The sequence below is a fragment of the Taeniopygia guttata genome, chromosome 2, assembly GCF_048771995.1.
Source record: "Taeniopygia guttata chromosome 2, bTaeGut7.mat, whole genome shotgun sequence".
Taxonomy (NCBI): domain Eukaryota; kingdom Metazoa; phylum Chordata; class Aves; order Passeriformes; family Estrildidae; genus Taeniopygia; species Taeniopygia guttata.
The window spans coordinates 121,377,292-121,397,500 of NC_133026.1; the positions used below are offsets into that span (position 1 = coordinate 121,377,292).

At 35.4% G+C, this 20,209-nt stretch overlaps 1 long non-coding RNA gene across 3 annotated transcripts in view; it reads right to left on the bottom strand.

The window, feature by feature from the left end:
- Positions 1-20,209, bottom strand: part of LOC115493921 (uncharacterized) — an 82,262-nt gene that overhangs the window by 15,913 nt on the left and 46,140 nt on the right. The window contains exon 4 of one of the 3 annotated variants that reach the window (XR_012054186.1): positions 19,536-20,209. This exon is cut by the window's right edge and continues 45 nt beyond it. The exons of the other annotated variants lie outside the window; for them this stretch is intronic. This is a non-coding gene — a long non-coding RNA (uncharacterized lncRNA). Of the gene's footprint in view, positions 1-19,535 lie in introns of those variants that run through there. 3 annotated transcript variants of the gene reach the window in all.

The following is a 20,209-nucleotide window of genomic DNA, read 5'->3' on the forward strand; positions in this document are numbered from 1 at the left end:
AAAGGGAGTTTTTGATTAACCAAGAGGCAACACTTCATTTCTGCCACTAGACCATTCTTAAAGTTGCAAAGTGTTTTTCTGCCTTCTGTTGAAAGAAGTTGTTATTCAAATTCACAGTTCTACTTGAGAATGTGGGCATAACCAATAAGCAGGACCATGATGGCTTAACTCCAGCCAGCAACTATGCACAACAGAGCCACTCATTCACTCCCTCAAGAGGATCAGGGAGAAAATCAGAAGAGTAAAAGTGATAACTCATGGGATAACATAAAGACACTTTAATGAGTAAAGCAAAAGCCCCCAAGACAAGCAAAAAACCCTGAGGAATTCATTCGCTGTTTCCCATGGGTAGGTAGGTACCCAGCCATCTCTAGGAAGGCAGGGCTCCAACATGTCTAGCAGTAACTTGGAAAGTCATACACCATCACTTTGAATGTCCTTCGTTCCTCCTTCTTCCCTCAGCTTTCTATGCTGAGCATAACAGCATATGGTGTGGAATATCCCTCTGTTCACTTGGTGTCAGCTGTCCTGGCTGTGTCCTCTCCCAACTCCTTGTGTAACTGTGTGCTGGTGGGCTGGGGTGAGTAGCACAAAAGGCTTTGATGCTGTGTAAGGATTGCTCAGCTGTAGTGAAACCATACCTGAATGAACATTGCTCATGCACAATCCAAATAAAGACCCATACAATGTATCATAATTAACATGAATTCTATCCCAGCAAAAACCAGCTAGAAGAAAGTTGTCATTCATTGTTCTAGTCAAATAAAAAAAGTACATTTGGGAAATTTCCCTTGATCAGTACTTCATAAAGTCGTACCTCTAAATTCTTCTGCCACTCGTGTTCTAATGAATGTATGTTGGATAGAAAGACATTATAATGAGCATGGTTTATTCCCTCAAATCTGAAGCAGGTGTATTTGTATTTCTATAATGAATTACATATGTTCATAAGAATCTTTCAAGCAACTTTCTAATACCGAAATGTTTATTATTTACTCACAAGATTTCAGGAAATGAGTGTTTAACATAACCACACTCCTGTATAACATTACACAGCCACAAGCAATCAGGAACACAACATGAAGTTCACTCTTGAGTCATGTTTTGTGATGATCTCTTTACTCTTACATAGTTTCCTCTGGTGACAGAATAACTTAAATTGGTAAAACTTTTCCCCAATATACCCTAGCTATATTGATAGCAACTGTCATTCATTATTATACTAAAAGGGACAAAAACTTCTACCGTGAATATGAAATAATGTATGAATTTATAATATGAAAAAATGTCCTGCAGTGGAATTATAAGTACAACTCAGCGTTAATTCAAGTTCAGTCTAGTAGGAGCTATGGACTTTTTTTCTTTTTTCAATGGTTAATTGGAGTAATTGGAGATATCAAAGTACCTGCTACTGTTCATTAGAACATTAAACCACAGAGGGACAATATGACATTGAAGACAAAAAATGGGGGTTTAGGGACATGTTTTACCAATACTGTAAAAGTAGATTTTTTTTTTTATAATTGAGTTGCATTATATCTTCAAAATAAGTTTCTGAAAAGCTAATGTTGCATTGATCAATGTTTACCTTGAAAAAAGAACATTTTACAAGGATAAAATAATGAAAGGCTCTGAACTTATGCATTTTCCTTGACAGAGGACAGAGATTACTATTGGACTTTGATTACTAAAGCATGGGCAGTAAATGTTGTCTCTGTTGATTTTGTGTTATTCATATGTGTATATGGGCTGCAACGATAATTAGAGCAGAAAAGGAGAAACTAAATTGGAGACAATTGATCATTAAGATTGAATGATATGGGGCAAAATTCACTTACTGCCTGTTTGCTCAATGGGTGAAAGAAGACAGCAAAAATATTTTCAAAACCCTAAAAAATTACCAGTAACTTTCATAGTTTTCCCTCATTTCTTTCCTTGTCAAGAGAAGAGTTATGACCCATTTTGCTTTTACTGATCATCTTCATCATCACAGAGAGTGAATTCCATGAACTTCAGTTCAACAGGAATGTGCATCACTCTCAAGAACATCAGACATGGCCTCATGTGATCCCTGGAATGTAAAAGTAGGGCAGCAGGGAGTAGGCAAGATTTTTCCTTATGTATACAATCATGATAAGAGAGATATAAAATACGTTATCTCAGGAAAAAGTCTGCAATGTAAAATTAGTAGGGTAGAAAAAAGAATCTTAATATGTTGTTAGAGTAGGAGAAAATGTTTATGAAGGAATAAATAAACCAGAAAATGTATTTAAGGAATAAATATACCATTAAATTTACTTATTTTCTGAAAAAAAATTAACAGGAAAAGGATGCCATAATACTTTAAAAAAGACTTGAAGGTGTGTTTATAAACTATAATCTAGACTAAATGCATAAGAAGGAGCAAATATCTGTATACTGAAGTAAAACAACCAAGAGTTAGAAATATGTGAAGTTTATTTGAAAATATTACTGTAGCAAAACTGAAGTTGAAATTTAACCTTGGCTGTTGATCTCAAATACAGTTTGTGTGAAAACAGAAAGGTCATCATATATCTCATATCAGACAAGATAATTGTAATGGTTCTTTCTGAGTTTAAGGTATATTAATATACTAATACAACTCTCCAAATTAATTTCTGTAAAAACACATGCAAGTCCTTGTTGGCAATGATAAGCTGAATTCACACCCAAGTACATTGAAATATGTTCCTGAAGGTATCCCTTTAAATTCCTTCCACTAAACTCAAGTTAATTTCCAGATATAAATCTAGGCATATAAATTATTTTCATTTTGTAACTTATTGTAAACTACTGAAATCAACAGTAAGGAGGTGTAAGCAGGTGAGGCAATAGAATAGGATTATTTCATCACTCCTCCTAGGAATCTTTTTAATATTCAAAAGAAGAATGTTCAAAAAGTCATTAAAATATTATAATTATTTGGAATAGTTAAGAAACTTTGGTAAACAGAAAAGCTTCATTCAGAATGTAGGCTGGCTATAGTACATCTTCAGTTAAAACATTGACTATATATGAACAAAATGTTTGAATGAACAAAATTTTTGAATGAATCAACGTAAATTTTTACCTTTGAAAGCAAAAGTGAGTTTAAGACATATAAAATAAATTTTAAAACATTTAAATAACATATTTTCAACCATACTTTAAATTATAACAATTTTGATAAATTCTTTCTATACTAATTGTAGTTTAAAGGGGCAGTTTACTCAATAATACTAAAACAGAGTTTATTTGTTTTCTTTAAAAGAAAGTAGCAATTCACTAGAAATTTTATTATATTTAATAATTTATAACACTGCAGTTAGAGAGAGGCACATAAGACTGTATATAATAAAAGTTCTGATTGTTTGATACCATTTAAGGCCAGAAGGTTCAATAGATCATCTAATCTGACCTCTTGTATATCACCTGAGATAAATCCCAACTCAGTCATATACCAACTGTGCACAAAACTACTCTCCTTTTTGGGCAGCTTACCTGAGTAGTACTCATCTAATGACACAATTCTTTCCAAATAGTTCGGTAAGTTTCTTTGCTTTTCTCTAGAACTGCTGGTTCTGTGGAGGCTGGAGATTGACTAACTGAGAAGGTGGCTATTTCTGCACACAATGTTACATTTTAAGAAAACTGGGTTAGGGTGTTTGCAGTACTGGGTCAGAATATAAAGCCAAAGTGGATTCTCATTCTAAGCACTATTCAAACCTGTTTTGATAATATATAGTACTTCATTTTTCTTGAGTTGTAGAGATAATGAAATCACAGTGCCTGTTCCCATGATACATTATGTCAGCAAGGGTATGTACTTCAGCACATTTGCAACCTCTGGATTGACTGTAGACCTTCCTTCCTTTTGGGGTTTGCTCAGTACACTGAGTCTGTAGCTGGACCTTAATATCCTTATCAAATTTCATCCACTGCCAAGTCCTCCAGACCAATTTTGCACCCTCCAGTTGTTTGGTGTCTTGGCCTTCAGATGGTGTTAAACTCCTAAAAAGCTACAAAACAGGATATATTTGAAATGGAATTACATGTGTGTTTAGATGAGGAGTAAGGTAGCATTTGATACTTAAAAAGATACTAAATTATGAAGTAAAGAAACTTAGGGAAAACAATTTATCAGAATAGTTTTATGTGCTGCAAACCCTTTTTTGATGTACCTTAACAAAACTACATTTCTCCTGTTTTGTCTGGGTTTATCATAGATGATAATGTGTTTGCTGCTTGTGCATTTACTGGTATAAATAATCATTATTATGTATTGATATCTTTTCACACTCTCTCCTAAGATTATGGTGAAGAAATTACAGTAATATGAACAAGGCTCTAATCAGAAATAGCCCATCTTCATCTTTTGAAAGATTTTTCTTTTTGAGCATCAGGTCATTAAATAATTTTTGTAGTGGGAGCACCTATGTGCTATGGAACTTGCTGGGCCTGATTACGTTAAGTTTATAATCTGTCATTTTTATCTTCCCTACTCTTCCATGGCTTATTTTGATTTCTCCCATATAACAAAGCTCTAGAAGAAGTTTCAATGAATTGCAAATATACCTGTCTCTTAAGGTCTTTCCTATGAAGTTGCCTGTGAACTCTTGCATTGAATTGATGCACAAGACTGTACAGAGACAGTAGAGTACAGACCAATCAGCTTCCTTAATAGTGTATTTCATGCTCAATATTTTTTTCCTTGTTTTTCAGCTAGACCTGAGTGACTGTAAATCTTGTAGACCATACTCTCCAACTAGAGGGTAAGACTGTTAAGCAGTACTCAACACACTAATTTTAGGCTAATCATGTGTTAAGGAAGGAATGTGTAAATATCATGATGCCAAAAAATGAGTACTAGATATAGCAATTCAGCTTGTCACATGATGTTAGAGTCAAGAAAGTAAAGAAACCATCATTTAGTGGTCTAAGACTAGATTCTACTTTTGGTTTTAGCAGCTGGATTCAAGTGACTTACTTAGACAAGGGTGTTATTAGACACTCTGAGCACCTTAGTGCATTGAAAACCATAGGGAATGCAACACCATATAAGATGTGATACTTTTGCAGTCAGTCAATTTTTCTGTAAAAAAATATGGAAATAAAGAAACAGTTTAGCATATCATGCAGCACAATGTGAAACTGATTCTGAATTGGAGTGTTGGACTAGAAGAACTTCTTTAATGAAATAAAGAAAATCTGTAGAACATCACAAATCTTATTCTTATTCTCATTCACTAATGGTAAAGAGCAATTTCAATCTTAACTTGTGCATGTGAACATGTTTAAATAAACATGTTGACAATATTTACTGTGGACTTTCAAATTGGATGTCTTCATAACGCAATGAAGTAATCTAAAGTGTTATACAACGCTGATGGAGAGAGCCACCTCCAGAAGATCAGTACAAGATTCTATTATTCTACTCTTTAGGTCACTTTCTGAATGAGTCTTGTTTTTCCATTAACTGTACAGAAAACGTAGATGCTGGAATTAGGTGAAATGACTACACCTGGAAAACTAACGTTTTTATTGCTGTTATTATAATTTCATCAGGGATGTAAATGATCAGTAATGGTCATATAGCTTCTCAGATAGGAGAACACAGGTGATGGTCAAAACATGCTGATCTTTGAAATAATTATATGCTATTCACAAATAAGAAGGTACGAATTATTTATTTAGGTTAGATGAGCTTGGCTTATTTGTGAAGTTAATTTTTTTTAATAGACTACCAACAAATTAAATTATATATAATGTTTTATATAGGATATTAAGTATATTTAAAACTAAGAAATGCTACTGATAACTGCAAAGAACTCCAAAGAAACTTATTCTAATGTGTTATTTCTTTCAGCTGTAGAAAATCTAGGGTCTAATGAAATTTTCAAGCAATAATTCAAGGTATAAAGTATTTTGCTCTAATGACATTCTTCTTAGTTTAGTGTCAGCTTGAGAGCTGACAATCAAATTAGAGTCCTGTGCAACAGCATAACATCTAAAAAAACCTAATACACATAAAAATTAATTTCCTGGTCTAGATTTCTAGTGTAATGTACAATGTATGGTATATAACTTCCACATTTCCTGTATCTGAGGTTCTTACAAAATTTGAAGGGTAGTAGACATCCTTTAGCATCCAAGTCTACTTGCCTGGGTAACTGAACTGAAATGTTTCCTTAAAGCTTACTTAAACTTATGAGAAAAGTTCCCTTCTTTCCATTCGGTTTGGAGATTTAATTCCCATAAGTTTGAATGCACCCCAAGAGAAAAAGGAACTGAAGCCTTTATGATGACAAATCTAAAGTGTGTGCTGACCCACACTTTAGATTAAGTGGGCAAAATTCTGTACTGCTTTAAAAACTGTTTGTGCAAGTATCTCAGTAGTTTTCAGGTAGCTGGGTGCTGCACAGAAGTGTATGGATCTGTAAGTGCCTCAGTAGTAATTTCTAACTCTCATTCTGCCATAAGTGATGACTTGATGCTTTTAACTCAGAATCCCAGGCTTTGTGTCTGTAGGTGTCCTAAACAGGCTTGCCTGCCTTGCTTGGAAATACTGCTACCAACAGTCTTGAGCCTATTTGCAAGTCATTGCATAATGCAGTGACAGAGACAGTGTTTTCCCTCTGTGGGTTGCACCTTATAAAATACAACAAACAATGTATTTCCTCACAAAAGTTATTTCCATTAGCTGAAGTGTTTGAGGTCTATAATCTAACCTTTATGGTTACAGCTCACTTGAGAATCACATAGGAAAATGTGAATAAATTGAGTACCCAGGTAAAGTTTGTGCAATAACTTGACACTACAAAACGTACCTACGGGTAGACTTGCTGTATACATAATAGTTCTAGTGTTGACTTTTAACAGTCCTACTTGGTGACAGCTGTCTGTTTAAGAATTTGGCATTGTATAATTTGGGATTGAAGATAATAGAGCCATGTGTGAGAGATGTTGCTTGTGTGTGTGTTTAAGTGGAGAACTGTGCCTCTGTAAGCTTCAAAAGGTCAGAACTTGATTTAATAAATTTTTCTTCCCAGAAAACAAGCTTTCTTTTTTGAATCTGTAACATTGTTAGAAAACTGCATGTCTGGAGACATTGCTAATAGGCTTGTGAGACCTTTTGCTCTATCCAATGCTGTCTTGAATAGTCATACTGGATCTGGTCGGAATAAGCCAAAATCCTTAAAATGTTATTTCCTGATTTGTATGCTTTAGATCACTTCTGCCTTCTGCAGTACCCTTTATGAAGGTGCAAAACTGGGATTTCCATATCCTCCAAGTACCTCTATGCTTCAATCTAGCATATCATTTCATCATTGGCCTAGCAGCACCCTTGTTGGTTGTCACTAATAATACCTTACTATCCCCCTTCCTTTTCTTGCTCACTGCCCACCAGTGCTGTATTTTTATTATATAAAGGTCTTTAACCCCTCTGTATCATTTCTGCTTTTGCCACATAGCTGCTTTTCAGTCTGCGGTTGCTACATGACAGCACAAAGCATCCTACTCATAGTGCTCCTTATATTTTCTTAGGTCATGTTGACTCTGAGACAAGGTGATTTTTATCCAGTGGGAAATATTCTCCTCAAGTCCTTGGGTGACCAATAGGACTTAAAGAATTTTCTGATATGAAGCTTGCCTTTGATAATCTCTTATACCTATTTTCTTGCTCATTGCAATCTGGCCACTCTTAGCTCCGATCGCTTTCACAGGTACTTGAGATGAGAAATAATTGCTGGAGTGGTAACCACAGGTAGCAAAGAGTACTGTATACATCATTCATAGATTTACATACCATGATTCTTAATTTTGCCAATTTAATGTCTAATTCACAGGCATGTGCAATGGATAACTTGCGCCCTGCCTGCTCTAGAATGCTTCAGAATATGATCACCAGTACTCAGACCACTTACATTGTCTAAATAAATAACAGCAATATATTCAGGATTCCTAGAATTAATTTTTCAATGAGCTCAAAAAGAATATTCTCCTGCTGAAGCGAGGTATGCGGATGGATATTGCCCATATATGTGGTGAGACAATTAACTCTTCTATTTTTATAACTTGCCTTTAGATCTAGCAAACTAGGACTCAAAATTTTGTAGACACTTCTGCTGCTTTATCTGTTAGCTGTGTAATATGCAAATGCTGTGCCTTTTTGCAACTTCTGTAGCCTTTGCTCAAAGGTGAGGCTTTTTTTGTAAAAAAAGCCCTATTTAAAACCAAGTCTAGGAAGCTATTCCAGGATATCTTCACAACGCTTAATGATGGATTTGGATTCCAGGAGAGAATGATTTATTGATATAGCCCTTTACCAAAGTATTAACCATATATAAATTAAAGCATTGCAATCATCACACTGATGTGCAATGTTGCCTTGCATACTTTTCTCTTGTTTGTTCTCATGTTGCTCCAGACTGGTGACCAAGACAATGGCCATCTGAACTACCATAGAAGCTTCAGAGGAGTGGACTAGAAAATTGGGCAAGAGGAGGAGAGAAAGCTAGATTTAATCTGTTTCTACTGTGTGGTTAGGTCCCAGTGGACATGTCCTTATGTTTCACATTCTGCTTGTTTGAAGTCTTCCCTCAAATAGATAGGGATAAATGAGATGAATTTTTTTGACATGTATTACTAGGGGATAAAATACATCTATTCCCTATTAGGTTAGCCTGGGGTGCAATAAAACCTAGTCTGGACCTCAGATTCCTGTTTAAGAATGTTCATTGATTTCCAGATGACAGGGCATTTTGAAGAAGTGCCAACAAAATCCATCTCAGCTTGACCCATCTTGAACTGATGCTTTTAAGTACTCATGAAGATCCTACACCCTTGATATGGAGCAGGGAGAAGGAACTGGAGTTAACGAATGGTACCACATATCAAACCCTCCATAGTCTCAGTGTTCAATAACACTTCTAAGATATATGTATGATTATAAACAGAAGAGGAATTCTAAAAAGATTGGAGAACACTCTTGCACATGGTGAAATAGGCAGATACTTTCCTGGTACAAAACCTGGTATGATGGAAAGGTCCAGGGCATCTTCTTGAGTGCCACATTAAAGATTAAGTGTGTGTGGAAAACAGGTATGCCCAGATGTGAGTTGGGAGATGACCAGTTACAACTGGCAGTGATACAAATTTCACAAATGTTGAGAACCTTGGACTGTAGTATTTTTTTTCTTTTTTCATAGTATATAACAGTAAACTAGATCTGGAACTTGATAACAATCTTGCAATGAGATGTTTCTGATGATTGCCTGTTATGGTTTGATACTGGCACAATGCTAGTGCTCTTTATGAAAATGCAATTTTTTAATTGAATGCTGTGAAATGTGATTGAGAACAGAGTAAAGTAGGCTTAAGTTTAATAATAAGGAAAAAAAACTTTATTAAATTACTATTACTATGCTATTATAAAAGGGGGGGGGGAAAGAAGAAAGAAAACACACATAATTTAAAATGAAAACTTTTTAAAGCATTTTTCTTCTTATTACTTAACTTTAACAAACTATAGTGAGACATAATCTGGACTCTAATTAGATTTTTACCTTTCAGATAATTAACACTTAGTCTATTTGCAGGGAGAGAGGAGTCTTTCTTGTGCTACAGATCTCCCAAGAAACATAGCTGCTACACCCTGTGCTTCTATGTTACTACATGGCACCGCCCCGAGAAAAAAAGTTTGCTAATGGTGACTTTTTCTTTTTTATGCATAGTGTTCTTATTATTAATGTATGGATGGACAGACTGCTTTTAGGATTTTTTTTTTTTAAGGATGCCCTGCCAAGAGGGGAAAAAACAACAGTTTAGTTTTTTATTTTTGGGACTAACAGTCCCCCCCATTTTCCCCTGGGGCCGAGGATTCAAGAACAGAGATCTTTTTTTCTTCTTCTTCTGTGAAGACAGGGGGCACTACTATAAATTTCTTAAACTTTTCTCTGTTCGCTCTACTTTTGTTTTTTCTTAGCTGAAGCATGGTCTTTTTGGCTCACTGGCATCTTCTTAAAATGCAGTTTCTTTTGGAGGAGAAGATTAGTTTAGTCTGTGGCTAATAAGAAAAAGTTTAGCTAAAAGCTACTCTATTATTTCTTCCCACCTAGAATTTCTCCTTCCAACATCCCAAGTCCCAGGCTGTTTTTCTTTTTTTTTTTTTTTTAACTAAGGAGGAGAAAAATTTTATAAAGTTTTCATTTTTCAGGAAGGGTTAAAAGTCTTGACTCTTAGAGATGGCTTGCTGCCCAGGCTCCAGCTCCCACAGGCGGCTGGGCACCTTGCGGCCCCCCCCGCTCTTTTCTTTCTCCGCAGTGAACTGCTGATAAAACTACTGCCGTCTCTTTTTCTCTCTTGGGAGAGAGAGAGATTCTGGGGGGAATGGAGACATCCCAGATTTTCTCTACTCTTCTATCTGCAGGGGGCCAGCCTGGTTCCAGCCCCTCCACCCTTGGGCTTACTTCTGAAGGCTACATGGCTTCTCCCCTCCCCCACCCAGCTCGTGGCTGGGCAGGGGAGAGTCCTGCACTGACCGCTGACCGGAACCCAAGAGAGCGAGTTCCCCTGGGAATTCTGCTTTTAACCCCTCTGTGATCTCAGAGGCGTGTCTACCTTCAATTGGTCAATGTCTAAATTGACCTCTCTCTTCCGGAAAAATTCTTTTTCCGTGTCAAACCACGACATTGCCTCCAAAATTTTATTTGCTTATTACATTGATTCAGGTATGTGTTCAAGTGCCAGCAAACTCTGTCTACTGAGACAGAGAATAATTAATTAAGCTATATAAAAATAACACAATAAAACTTGAGTAAAATGTAGCCACTTTGGCATTCTGACAACTACCATACCAATTTTAATATAGTCCTGACGCTATATTGAAACCCCTGTGAGCCCCATTGAATTCAGTTATCACTTTTGCATCATGTTAACATGAAGAATTTAAGTCAGAAAAGAGAAATAATTATTTTTAGAGCTTATAAGATATCTTTACTTGGATACATTTTCCTTGGGTAAATACCTTGACTAAATTTCAAAGTCTGGTTTCAAACTGCGCTATATTAGAGTTTAAAAATATATCTCATATGTTAAGAACTGTTAACACGCATAAGATATTGCCTGCTTCTCTATAATAATAGAACTAAACCATTGAATAATCATTTAATAACTTAGATATTGTTAAGGAAATACTATTTCATTAGGAGTCGCTCTTATACTATGTATCACTTTGCTGAATGAAAGAAAAACAGGGGATAGTCATTATTACAAATGGACCATCTTACAAGAAAATGGGAAGAGTGATGCTCTTTCTGAGAGAAATGAAGATGGAACTTAATCTTTTTCTCAGTAAAATACTAGTAAAGATAATGAAAATAAAACTAAAAATAGAACTCTTCACAGGCTAAATTATTTAAATTATAAATATCTGTGAGGAAATCTGTAGCATAAAATGTCAAGAACAAAAGTATGTTGTTCAAATTATATGTTGGGAAGATTTCACACTACCAAATAAGACTGAAAGAGGATGGGAGAAAGATTAAAATAATCTAGATATGTTTTGCTAGCATACAAAAATTCAGATATAAAACATGAAGGTAGAACTTTCATATTCTAAACATATTTGATCTTGGGTTTGGAAATGTGAAAAGAAAAAGAAAATATGACAGACTGAGTTTTGGCTAGTATGTAATCAGCACATATAATTTCTTTCAGAATGTAAATATTAGGAGACTGGAAGAAAGGCTATAATGCGAGACAGAATTATGCAAAGTTTGGAATTGTTTGGCAACAGCCTGTGCAAATCAAAACATTTTTGAAAATAAGTACGAGTTTATGTCTCTTTTCTATTGTGAAATCCTAAGCACTCCCATGAGACACTAGATCTGCCTTTTCTTTGTCTGAAAAGCCTTCATAAACTTGCCAAGTAGTTCCATAAGGTCTTTTGAAGAGATCTATATTGAACTGGCATGAGTAATCACTCAAGCCATCAAATCACTTGACTTGTATCATGGCCCTGTGGGCCCAGAGACTAAAACACATGAAAACTACCTAGAGGTGAACTTGATCTGCAAAAGAGCTGGAGTAAAACAGGTGTATGGATCCTGTTTAAAATGTGTTGGAATCCAGCTCTGGTGATTCATGCTAATGATTTGTCATTATGGCTATGTGGCCATACTCAGGATTGAACACTAAGAATTGGAAATGTTGATAGTGGAGTTATGCAGTGAACATCAAACACAGAAATATATCATAGAAATATTTATATGGAAGAGCAGTACTTAAAAAAATCAGGAGTCTTCATAAGATACAATATCTATCTATGTATCTATGTAACAATTGGAGGTAGGACTAGATCACCCTTTAAGTTGCTGTCATGGTTTGAAACAGAAGAAGAATTCTTTTGGAAGGAAGAAGTCAATCCAGTCAGGGGTCAGGGGTGGATATTGACATTTGGAGTGACCAATTGAGGGTGGACATGCCACTGAGAACACAGGGGATTAAAAGCAAGAATTCCCAGGAGAACTCGCTCTCTTTGGTTCTTGTCATCGGATAGTGCAGACCTCCCCTGCCCAGCGTGAGCTGGGTGGGGGAGGGGAGCCATGTGGCCTGGGGAGGTAGGCCAGGGGGTGAAGGATTGGGAACTGAACTGGGCCAGCTCCTGCGGACAGAAGGGTGGAGGAAGTCTGAGATGTCTTTTTTCCCCCCCAACCTAGAGGGAAAGAGATAGAGAGCCTGCAGACATCTGGAAGTTTGCCGGCAGAGGAGAAGGAGAAGGGGTGGAAGATGCCCAGCATGGGAGTTGGAGTCCTGGGCCGAGATTTCATCCGTCCGAGGAGTCCGGGACTTTTACCCTTTCCTGGGAAATGAAGGCTTTGTGAAATATTACTCCTCCTCAATTTGAAGGAAAAAGAGATGGCCTGGGACCTGAGATGTTAGGGAAAGAAGGCTGGGGGGAGATGATGGAGTGGCTTTTGGCTGGAATTTTCTTGTTAGCCATAGACTGAACCAATTTCTCCTCCAAGAGAGACTGCATTTTAGGGGGATGCATGATGATCCAAGAGACCTGCTTCAGCAACTACCAGCACAGGAATGAACAGAGAAAAGTTGATAAGTGTGTGATGATGCTCTCTGTCTTCAGGAAGATTAAGATCTCTGTTTTCACCCTCGGCCCCAGGGGAGGAAGAAAATGGGAGGGACTGTGGTCCCAAAAATGAGACACTGGACTGTTGTTACCGTTGGTCCTTAGAAAAGCATCCTTAAAGGAGCCCTTCGAGCAGTCTGTCCATGAATGGTGGTGAGAGCACTGCAACATGGAGAGAGGAGAGTGTCACACTGGCAGATTCTCTCTGGGTGGTGCCGTGTGACATGGAAACGCAAGAAGTGGCAGCTGTGTTTCCTGGGGGTCTATGGTGCAAGGGAGATTCCTCTCTCCCTTTATGGACTGAGTATTGATTATATTAAAGGGTAAATACTTGATTAAGGGTCCAAGTCATGTCTCACTGTGGTTTGTTGGAGTTGGGTGGTGGGAGGAGGAATGTTTTGAAAGGTTTTACTTTTGAATTTTGTGTGGTTTTCTTTCTTTTTTCTTTTATGGTAGTATAGTAGTAGTAGCTTAATAAAGGTTTTTTCCTTTGTTATTAAGTTTGGGCCTGCTCTGCTCTGTTTGCTGATTGCATTTCACAGCATTCAATTGAGAGGTTGCATTTTCATGGGGGTGCTGGCATTGTGCCAGTGTCAAACCATGACAGTTGCCTTCCAACACAAACTCTTCTATAATTCTATGATTTTTTGATATTAGGGTTTTTGATTATTAACTCCATATGCTGAAAGAAAATATATCTTCCAAGAAGGCATTCAATGAAATAGGTGAAAAACAGGATTTAAAAAAGGATCAGCAATTCTTTTAGTAAAGGTGGTGATATAGGTCAATATTTAAATGACCTGGACAGTGAGGTCAAATGGTATTTGGGAGAGTAGAAACTTTTAGATCTTGTTTAAAGGCCTTGAGGATCAACTAGTCTTCAGATATACTATGTGGTCATGTGGTCACACAACCAGCATAATTTACTCCTGCTACAATGTGTATTACATTTTGCTAAGAAAAAACACAGTCAATAAAAAGACGGAGCTATAAAGTTCACGGTACTTTTTGCATAAAGTATGCAAATATATGGGTCTGTCAATTTAATATATCCAAGGAATACCGGTGTTTATTACTTGAGTTCATTTAAAATTTTTGACTAAAAAGATGTGCAAACAAAAAGGCCTGCTAAGTACTGGAAAATTTGGCTGAACTTACATGATGGAAGCAATTAAAAGATAAACTTTATTAGGGGAAGATGAAATACGGCAAGATTTTCTTCATGCTATTGGGGGGAAAATATTATTCTAGTGAGAATTTTTTTGGTGGTTTATTCTCACCATCACAAACACGAATAATATAGTGACAGAGAAAATGTAGTCTAAGAAATTTTCTCATCTAGTGCTAACTCTGCATCTTGGCTGCTCCTCCTAGAATCCCTCTGTAGTCAATGGAGAGAAATAGAAATTTTAGGGGGTAATTTGTCTAACGTAATATATAAATTGCTGTAGGGATGAAATGATAATGACCTGAAAGTGTGTATCTCCACTTAAGGAAAAAGCCAGACATAGATGACTCTATTTCTCTTCAGTCTCATAGCTATTCCATGATCATGGCTTCAGCTCCTGAATGTTTAATGGCATTTTTGCAGTATAAATATGTATCCTAAGAAGGCAGAATCAGGTGCTTTCTGAGAATGGTGAGATTTTTTTTCTTCTAATTTTTTCTCACAAATTGTGTAGTAATTTTCTAGTAGAAGTATCTAGTTTTAGCTACAGAACAATTTGGATGCCATTCTTTGAAGCCAGGAATGGAAATTAGTGTAGCACTATGCTTAGTGTATTCACACTGTACTTTATTTAGAAGCTATCTGGAAGTCCTGACGAGCCTTGGTTCTAAATACAAAATATAAAGGGATGAATTCAACAACAACAAAAAAAAAAAAAAAAAAAAGCGCTTATATTAAGTTTCAGCTTTCTTGTGTATAGAAGTCTTTATAGATTTAGTGAAACTTCATAAACTTTGCAACAGAGGCTATCAGTATCAATTTTGGATGGTCTTCAGCAGAAGTATTTAATATAAATAAAGAATATACATATGTGTGTGGAAAGACAGAGAGAGAGAAACTCAGGAGATTGAGAAGAGTGAAATTAGTCTGGTAAAGAAATAAAATATTTTGGTTATTTAAATAAATCAAACCATATGTACCCTGGGGGAAGGAGATGAGATAAGAAGTAGAAGGACAGCGTGAAGTTGAATACAGGTTTATTGAGACAACCCAAGTAGAACCCTGATTTTTGACTAATTTGAAGTCTAAAACTTGAACTAGATCTTGGAACAATGGTATTGAGGCTTAATATGAATATTAACTAATAGTATGAGATATGTCAAAAGCAAGAGAAAAGGAGATTGAATTCTACCTGAAAAAATACCAGGTATTCCAAGATGGAGAGATATTTGGGGGCAGGCAGTGGGGGGTGTTTTCCTATGCATAATCACTCTCTGATATGTTGCCAGGTATGACACTGAAAACACAAATAAGAATTATTTAAGCTGTAAATTCTTTGGGACAAAGGTTGGTTCTTCTTTTCTGTTTGTACCATGCCTTGACTAATAGATGTTTATTTTTGTACATAAATAAGAGCAGAATTTCCTTACAGAGTAATATATAAATATATACATTTTTTAAAAAATAAAAAAAGACAAAAAGCCTCACCTATAAATTGGACAATTCCAATAAAATTCCAGTTTTTACTACCGCCTTACCAACTCATAGTTCCTGAAGGATATAGCATACTCCCTTATTTCACTCCACAGTTTCTGCACAACACAACAAGGCATTTGTGATAAGATGCATATCTCAAATGTTTGGAGTTTGGGAATAGATTCAAACTATTCAGATTGTGTTGGTCTGTAAAATTGGTTGGAAATCTCATGTGGGAACATTGTTCTCATGAGATTTCTGGTACTCTCTTCTGTGAATCAGATCATAAATACTGCAATAACTTTTTTTGCTTCAGACATTTTTGCAGTTCTTTTCTCACAAGATAATTAGAAATATGGAACTACACATAAATGAAAAATAATGAAAATAAAACTCAACAAAATATTTGAGAAAGTTTTTAAAAATCAGTTTGAAATTTTGGTAAAGAGTCAAAGACTTTCTTTTTTTCCTTTGCTGCTTGGTAAGTGAAAACCGTGCACCCTCATTTTTATTCACACTTTACATATGCTTCAGTACATCACTAATACTCCATCTATATGTATATGTTATCAGTTATTAAGGTTTTAATTATATAACTTTTTATGTTGGGCTTGTGATCTTCTCTTTGTGTCTTTCAGAACAGTTGTATTCAATAGCTTTTGATCTTCTGGGAGCTTAAGGACTGAGTTGCCACTGATGCTGTTTGCCAGCAGCAAAGGGAACTTGGATATGGCCTGACCATGGAGACTGATAGGCCATAAGATATTAAGCTCCCGCCAATTTCTATTTTCTCTTTCAAAGATTGCTAACCTCATCTCCCCAGGGACTGCAACTGCTGCCAGCCTTTAAACCAGCAGGAGTAATATCTGTCTCTAATTCATAATTACTAGGTCTCTGCCACAATGAGCATTGTTGCTACTTGCCTTTATTTAATTAGTGAGTATGTGCATTTGTACTGGTGAGAAGTACAACTGGGTGGAAACATAACCTCATTACTTTAAAGTTATTCTTTCTGTTTCTCTTTTTCCTGCATCTTCCTGTTGTTGTATCCATAATATACAGCAGATCATTATCAGTAGCATTAATAAGATTCAGTGCTGTGCATATTTTTCAACAAAATTTGTATTGTAAAAGAAACAAGGATAGCACCTTGTAGAATTGAAAAAGACAGTCTGTCCCTGAAATTTTACCTCTTCCCTGTGCCTACTCCCTATTATTAATGTATATTATTACTTCAAGTATGTCAGAAAAAGAGACAAACAGTCAGAGGCAGAAATTTCTCCCTAATTCACTCTGCCTAGCCAGCAAAATGTAACACAAAATTATTCAGGGGAAAAATACAATTTTCTGTCATATCTGCCATACACTGATAACAAAGCTACAGGCTAATATGTTTTGATATTTTTGTCACTCGTTTATCATGTGACCTTTCATGCTATCATTAATACAGCTGAGGGACAGAGCAGATACACTGAAATAAGGGTGTGGAGAAGTCAGATTGCTTCTCTAACAACTAACGGTCAGTCACAGCAATTTATGCTTTTCTTCAGTATAGCATTGACTGAAGAAGAGAAATTGTTATTAAAATTTGATATTATTGTCTAGGCTCTGCCATATAGAATTTGTAACTTTTAGCTATAATGGGAATACTGGGAGGGGGGAGGCTTAATAAATTTCCCTTTGAATTATGATATTAATACAATACAACATGCTTGCTCAGATATTCAAAGGATATACAAGTGGAAAAATCATATTCAGGACACTTCAACACTGCATATAAGTCAGAGTCCAGAATTGTTATATCTAAGAAAAATATTTTAATGACATGGATGCAATCACTTTTATTGGCTCAATTAAAGCCGTTGCCTTTTTCATTTCTGCTTATTTGCTTGTTTGTTTTCAAAATTCCAGTTACTAATCGTGTTGCATAGTATTCAGCAATATTTTCAGGACATCCAAGAAAGTGCAATGTGTCTTTTTTTTATGTCTGCGTGTCTTTTATGATAAATGATACCTGGGTTAAATTTGCATTCGGCTTTACACCATTTCTGACAATAGTCTAGCTTTTTATGTTGCCTGTGGAGTCTGCTTTGTTAAAATTCCAATATAAAACTAATTTATATTTGACATTAATGAGTTGAGAAATGTTTTATACAGTACATAAGAGCTGAGAGAGAACTTTACAGTATTCTAGTAAAGCAAATTACTGCTGAGTAGAACCATTATGTAAAAAACGAAAAATCTTTCACTAATCTAAGCTGCTTCTCCTTTCAAAACCCTGTGATTTTTAATGTTTATATTAAGAAAGAACTGAAAATTTAAGGTACCTTTTTTTCCTCTTTCACTTTCTATAGGAGAATTGCAGTTTGACTGGTTGGAAGAATTCTCTTTTATCAGTGTGTATGTCTGTGCCAGGTCAGGGCAAATCTTTATATTCATTTGTAAAACAATATTGAAATACTTTAACTATTTAAAACATTAAATAATATTTTTTGAGAATTATTTCTTTGAGTAATATTTTTAAGTGCACTAGAAAATGACCTTTATATGTGAAAAAAAAAGTAAGGATGAGCTTTAAATAGAAGGATTTTTAAATAGGTCCCAGAGAGAGCCTTGTAGGCTTGAAACGAATCTTTTTGCATTAGATCTGATTGCAAAGTGAAAGTTTAAATTTGTTATTACAAATTTAAAGATCTGATTTCTAGAAAATATATGCAAATTAATAATTCAATTTGCCAAAGTATAAGTTGACTTAAATTGGACTACTTCTGTCAATAAATTTACATGTTTGCAGAATGAACCCTAAATATATTCATGAAAGCAGAGGATGCATTAGCACTACTTAGATATATGATTTGATTATTTCATTGCTTAGTATTTTGTAAAAAACCCATACGATGTATTTTGAAACACTTGGTCCATTTGTAGTCAAATGGACTGCATACTCTATGCATGTAAATTTCTTCTTATAGATATATGCATATATGTATATAAAGTGAATCTTATATCATTTCTTAGCATCTGATTCATATGTATGGATAGTAGTGTCAGATAAATAAAAACCCTGTTCAAGTCCTGAAAACTCTAGGATGTTCTATAGAATATTTTTATAGGAGGTAATGGATTTTTACCTTTTAATATCTCTGTGACAATGTTCTTAAGAGTGTTCTCACTGTATTATTACCACTTCTAATTTTTGGTAATTATTAATAGTGCTTCCTGAAGAAATTAATAAGAAAGAATAGGTGCAGAAATAATGCTGGTGATACAAAGATTTAAAAATTATGTAAACCCATCATAAAATAATATTAATGTGGTCAAAAGACACCTGTATATATGCTAGTTAAGTGCAGAAAAATTATACTAAAATACTTACCCATTAAATTAAAAGCATCTTTTATACTATTCATATAGAAAAAAAAGTAATTATTTAGTCTCAAATGATAGCCATAGAAGACGAATATCACAAAGTGCATTCTTTCATTACTGCACAGTTTATTACAGTCTAAGCAAGGCATTGGCTAAGTGGACTTCCCTTTTACCTCCCTGCCACTAACAACAGTCCTGACCTGAACATGCAGCCTCTTTCAGGATGAGAAGAAAATGTGTCCATGCATGCTTAGACTATACCACCCTTGAACAGATTATATATCAAGCTGAATTGAATTGTACTGAGTCTTTTCTTTCTTCTTCTTCTTTTTTTTTTTTTTTTTTTTTTAATAGGAGAAAGTAGCTGTAGTGGAGGCTTCAGGGAGGTGTGTTTGTGACTGCTATCAACAAAGGATTCAGCTGGACTGAGAGCCTCCAACCTGTTTAATGTGAAGCTGAAGGGAAAATTTGGAACCTTATGGAATGAGGCAGCCTCCACATTTACATATTTTATAATTTACATTTTGCCCAGTCGACACTGTAATATCAAAATAATAAAGGAAAGAAAAATGTAGAAAGGGAAGAAAATACTATTTTATTAAAAGGTTCCTATTGACGTGTATTTAAAAAAATGGGTTTTTTCTCCTGAAAACTGGAATCAATTACAAAAAATATCATTGATGGCTGAAGCACATCTTAATAGCACAAATGGCAAAATTTTGTTCATTCTTCCAACTTTGTTCGAAGTGTATGTGCATGTTTTAAAGTGGAATCACTTATTGCTTTAATATTTGTAGTAAATTGATTGCAAAACTATGAAAGAAGAATCTTTCATTCCTCGCTTTCCTACCATGATGTTCAACAAAAACATACAAATGAACAAAAAAGGAGGGGGATTTTAAGGCTGACATTCGTGTTTGCATGTAAATAAAGCACAAGCCACAAACAAAGCCAGCAATCTCACATACTTGCCTTCAGTGGTAAAGGATGGAAAGGCTGCCTGCTACCAATCAGCAAGTGGTTGCTATGGTTACAAGGTCAGGAAATAT